A 6,000-nucleotide genomic window follows, 5' to 3' on the forward strand; every position below is an offset into this window, starting at 1 on the left:
GAGGGAGGGGTCCCACGAGGAGGAGCTCGAGAGACTTCATGGAGGAGGCAGCTTCCGGCCTTTTCCTGTGCTGAGTCCCGCTTTGTAGATGAGAAAATGAAGGCCCAGTGAGGAGAAAGGGCAGGCTGCGGGTAGCATTGGAGTGGACCGTGGAGAAGAATGAGCCACAGGAGATGTGGGGGAGGGGCAGCTGGGCAGCAGCATCTCCTGGGCCCATGCCTGACGCTTCCAGGTGGTCACATGCAGATTCCTTGTGTCATTTCCCCAAAGCCTGCTGAGGAAACCACCAACTGATGTGTCTCCTTGTTGGATGGGAAGCCTAGTACAGGGCACTGGGAAGCCATCGATCAGTCTCCTTGTTGGATGGGAGGCTAGTACAGGGCATTGGGAATCTGTTGGTCAGTCTCTGTCAGGGACTGGCCTCGACATAGTTGTGTTGTTCACGAATGTTTGGTTCACGAGGAGGGGATATCTGGCTGCGAAAGGGATAGCAAAAGAATACACAGAAAGACAGAAGGAGGGAGACAATGAGGCACCCCGAAACCAGCGTGGATGCATCACTGGTGGGCAGACTTGGGACTACAGGCATCATGGCCTCTGCAGGCAGCAACTCACTGTCCTGCAAACTGTACTGCATGCCCTCCAAGCCGTAATGCACACCTGGGCTGACGTGTGTCTCCGTTTTATTTAGGGGAGGAGCTTCACACCAAGCTGGGAGGGACTAAGACAAGGTACCGCTAACATCAGTAATTTTCCAGACGTTCAGGTAACTTTACATCGTACTTCACTGGTTCGAATCCCAGGCCAGCAACTTGGTTTCTCAGGTTCAATTAACATATCTATACCCCTGAGCTCAGTTGGGGGAAGGTGAAAGGGAAGGACAAAAGGCTTGGGAAGAGTCCCGCTGTTTAGGCTTCCTGAGCCAGGTTTTCAGGAACTTGGCTGAATAACCTGCACCTGGGAGAGATTTAGGGAAGATGGCTTTTTTGTCTATAGAACAAAGAACCAGGAAGTAGCTAAGCTATTCTCAGTTAATCCTTTGGAGAAAGGCTTAACCTTGAAGCCTTTACAGTCTCTGCTTTAGGAAAATATTACATTTATCTGTGGATATTAAGGGCTCATGTTTAGCATTAAATAAAAAACATAACTGAACACTAAGATGAAAAACAATTTGCCATGACTGCCAGTGGCCAGAATTTGTTCCTCATAGCCTGCGGCCTGTATAGTCGACACGGTCTGCCACAAGTCTCCTTGTTGGATGGGAGGCTAGTACCGGACATTGGGAAGCTGTCGATCAGTCTCCTTGTTGGATGGGGAGGCCAGTACCAGACATTGGGAAGCTGTCAATCAGTCTCCTTGTTGGATGGGGAGGCTAGTACCGGAAATTGGGAAGCTGTCGATCAGTCTCCTTGTTGGATGGGAGGCTAGTACTGGACATTGGGAAGCTGTTGGTCAGTCTCCTTGTTGGATGGGAGGCTAGTACTGGACATTGGGAAGCTGTTGGTCAGTCTCCTTATTGGATGGGGAGGCTAGTACAGGGCACTAGGAAACCGTCGCCCCGTCATCTCCTTGGGTGCCTGGGAGGCTAGTATGAAGTGTAAAGGGCCTTGCCGGTCTAGTGGACTTGAGCTGAGGTTTCCATGAGGTTGGTGTGAATGCCTGGCCCTTTCAGTGACCCCACACAAGGTAATGCGACATTTTACAATACAGTGGTTAGTTCCCTGCTTCTCAGGAGCGAATACTTCTTACTCTGTGGATACTTCATATGAATGGATTCATACAACATGTTTCCTTTGTGACTGACTTATTTCACTCAGCATGGTATTTTCAAGCTATGTGCTGTGACATGTATTGGGCCTCATCTCTCTTCAGGGCTGAGTAATATTCCATTATAGGACTGGACCATGTCTTCCTTATCCTTTCAGCTGCGGACGGACACTTAGGCCCCTTTAGTTTTCTGGTGCTGCCATAACAGAAGTACCACAGTGAATGCTTCAACAAACACACATATTCTCTCACAGTTTAGCAAGTGAGGTCCAACTTTAGAGCACAGGCTCTAGAAAAGGCCCTTGTGTCCTTTCAGCACCGGTAGAGCCTGCATTTCGGGGAGATCGCCGTGTACCTCGGCCTCAATCTTGTACTGGATCTAGGTAGGAGCAGCACAATGCCCGGGACACACTCCACTCCCGGCTCACCTTTTTGGTGGTAATCCATCTCTCCATCTCTCCTCCTCCGCTCACTTCTTTCTCCTTTGATCTCTGGTAAGATCACAGCACTGGACCGCAAGATCGGTAGTTCAAATCCACCAGGTGCTCCTTGAAAACCCTATGCAGACAAACAAGATGAAAAGTATTGCAGACCACACCCTGAGGAAATTCCCTTTCAGTGGCTTGGCTGCTTATCGAAGATCTTATCATAGGGTGATTACATGGTGTTGGATCTCAGCATGGGGGTGATGACATCTTACCTGCTGACTCACTGAGATTCCTGGCCCAGGGAAGTACACACAAACCTCAACTGTCACCAGACTCTGGACTCTTTGTGGTCTGCCGTCTTCACAGCCTTGTTCCTCTCTGAATGGACAGGACAGTCAAGCATTACCAGGTATTAAAGTCTCCAACCAAGACCTGCAAGAGCAAGACAAAAACCGAGCAGAGAAAGAGACTCGGAGACTCACTGACAGTGTGAGGCGCCCACAGCACTGCCGTCGAGCTGGCTTCTGCTCTTAGTGACCCGCTAGAGCGGAACAGGACTTTGTCCCTAGGCCATCCAAGGATGCGAATCTTTATGAAGCCATATCTTTCTCCCATATAACAGCTGATGGATTTGAACTGCCACCCTCATAGTTTAGCAGATGAGCACTTAACCACTGTGCCACCAGGACTCCATGATAATGTAAGGAGCCAGAGAAAGCCTCAATCAGAAATCAAGGTCAGTAGCAACAGAACCCCGACTTGACAGAGTGAGGCAGATGTTGACCACGCAAGAACTCCTAGGGATTAACAATACAGTAGTGGGAATTGAGAAACACTCAGGTGTAAGGTTTGCATGGATGGTCAAGTGGAAGGAAAACGTAGGAAGTTAAGCTAAAAGGCAAAACAGTGGTAAGCATGTACGAATATCCATGAAGACAGAAGAGGGGCTACGGAAGAGAGATTTCCAGAACGCAGGGGCCTGAGTTAAAGTGTGAGGGTGGTGATGGTGTGCCGCTGACTTAGTTTTGACACACAGCGACCCTGTATAGAGTTTCTGAGACGGGAATTCTTTACGGGAACAGAAAGCCTCGTAGTTCTCTCATGGAACGACTGGTAGATTTGAACTGCTGACCTTGTGGTTAACAGCCAGCTTGACGTGTTGCCTGTTGTGGGTGGGTACCATTGAGACAGTTCCAACACCAAGCGGTCCCATGTCACAGTAGAACTGAAACATGACCCAAGTCAATTCCGACTCATCGCCACCTGGAAGGATGGTGTAGAACTGCCCCTAGGGTTCCGAGGCTGGGGAATCTTTACAGAAGCCGACCACCTCATCTTTTTCCTACAGAGTAGCTGGGGGCTTCGAACAGACAACCTTTTGGTTAGTGGCCAGGAGCATTAACTGTGGCACTATCAGAGTTGGAAACCGGACGGGGTCCCTCTACTGGAGTCAGTGTTGACTCGTCAGCAGCTAACAGCAGTAATGAAATATCAACACCTGCCTAGAGAACCAAGCAAGCAAGTGAAGGCGCACACTCTAGGGAAAACCCCACAAAAAACCTCACTTGAGACACTGAGTCAAACTCTGAATTTGACCACCCCTTGTCCCCTGGCTGTGTTGGGAGGACCCAGAGGGGGAACTTGGCTAAGCCCTGCCTGCCTTGGCAGAAAATCAGGCCATCTGGAACATAATAACGAGAGGAACACAGATCTTTTAGAAATTTGAGTGTAGCTGTGAAAATGGCATCAGATGTCCTTGGGCTTCACACGGAAATGGTGACTCACCAGCCCCAGGGGGATTCCTATGAGACAGAAGTCAGACATGCCTCCACCCTCCAACCTTCCCTGTCTCCTGACACCCCGCCCCCTCCCGGCACTCCGCTCCTCTCCTGGGCTCCGTATCTGTTACAGTGGCCACACAGAACCTAGCGACAATACTCAACGATTATGAGGTTTCTTAGGGAAGGGAACAGGCTACAATCCACAATTAGAAATGACTCAGGGGGCAGCAGTTGTCTGGTGAGGAGCAGCTCTTCTCAGCCATAGCCCAGACCTGCACCTGGCGAGTGTTGTTACGTGCCATCCAGTCGGCTCTCATAGTGACCCTACGTAGACTCCAAGGAGCAGGTGGCAGGTTTGGACCATAGACTTGTAGTTAGCAGTCCAGTGCTTATCCTACAGCATCATGTTAGTGCTGCTGGTCACTCAGGCCAGCCTCCTTCCCAAAGGCGCTGAGCTCTGCTCGGTCTCCTTGCTGTCAGACATGTCCTCTGTGCACGGGACCTCCTGCTCTGCTTGTCTCTCCTTTGCTGGTGGTCCTGGGATCGTCTGTTTCTGCTTCTGAGTTGGCACTTTTAGACCTGGTGGGATGGCAAAACCAACCAATCCTGCACACCCATTCATTCTGTCGCGGTTCCAAAGACCCAGGCTAGAGGAGATACCTTAAGTCCACTCACTGTACCAGAGTGACCACAGAGGTCACAGCCGGGGAGTGGGGGGAGGAGAGGACCTGTGGACTACACGACTGTAAGCTTGGCACCGGGAGGACTTTGGTGAACCACAGATGGGAAGGTAAAGGCTTCCAGAGTCTCAGCCAAGTTGGGCCCAGTGCTGCTTGTTCTAAACTCTTACCCATACTGCTCTGTAGAGCTGTGGGTGTGGATCTTGCTGGGTTCTACCTCAACATCCGGTGGGCAGGGTTGACAGACCAGAAGATTAATAGCCACGGGGGCATGGGGCGAGGGGGCGCCGGCAGCAGTTAGGGTGGACTGGGGGCTGAGGGTGGGGAGGGAGGAGCTTGGGTCAAGCCTGGTGTTAGAAGGGGAGTGGAGTGCGGCTGACTCACTGAAAATGCTCAGCCAATAGGAAAGTACCCCTTCCCTCTGCACCATCTGTCTGTCCTCCCATCGGCCCCCTTGCTAGCTGGCTTTGGGCCCACAGGAGGTCAGAATCAGCTCTGCACTAGCCTGCAAGGGGCCAGGAGTTACCGCCTGGAAAATGGATGTGGTGCTGGAGCGAGGCCCCAGGGGCCAGAGCCGGGAGGACCTGGCAGGGAAAGGACTTCCGTTTAGGCAGGCTGCCCTTCCGGGGTCTGTCACTAACGGGCTGAGTGGGGCTCCCACCATGGAGTGATGGGGGTGTGCCGGAGCCGGGGAAGAGCCACCTCAGCTCCCCAGAGGCCCTGGGCGTGGGGCGGACTAGGTGCTGTGGCTGGAGGTCTGTGGAGGTCACTGGTTAGAGAAGGAGGGTCCGGGGCAGCAGGCTACTTAGTGCGGGTGGGCAGAGCCAGGCCAAGGTCACACACAGTGGGACCCTGCAGCCCCCCAAGCTGCAGATTCCTGGTAGCCTGCCTGCCTTCCCTGTGTCAGGGCCCTGGCCCAGCCCTTCCTGCCCATCCTTCTAAGGGAAGTGGTTATGCCGCTCCTGTAACACTGGGCAGACAGTACCTACCACCACACACTCCTAGACCCACCTCCATCCAGAGTGTCATGTGTGTCCACTCCAAATCCATGAGCCGCCCCCCTCCATCACCTCTGTCACCATGACCTACACCCCAGTAGCCACCTGCCTCACTTCTGTCACCATGACCCACACCTCCATCAACCACCTGCCTCACCTCTGTCACCATGACCCACACCTCCATCAACCACCTGCCTCACCTCTGTCACCATGACCCACACCCCAATAGTCAGCGTCCTCACCTCTGTCACCATAACCCACACCTCAGTAGTCAGCGTCCTCACCTCTGTCACCATAACCCACACCCCAATAGTCAGCATCCTCACCTCTGTCACCATAACCCACA

General features: G+C 52.5%; 1 protein-coding gene across 1 annotated transcript in view; it reads left to right on the forward strand.

Moving 5' to 3' along the window:
• The window catches only part of SULT4A1 (sulfotransferase family 4A, member 1), a 31,963-nt gene that overhangs the window by 6,974 nt on the left and 18,989 nt on the right, over positions 1-6,000 (forward strand). The window lies entirely within an intron of this gene.

Source organism: Chrysochloris asiatica, unplaced genomic scaffold (genome assembly GCF_000296735.1).
Source record: "Chrysochloris asiatica unplaced genomic scaffold, ChrAsi1.0 scaffold00097, whole genome shotgun sequence".
In the NCBI taxonomy this organism is placed as follows: domain Eukaryota; kingdom Metazoa; phylum Chordata; class Mammalia; order Afrosoricida; family Chrysochloridae; genus Chrysochloris; species Chrysochloris asiatica.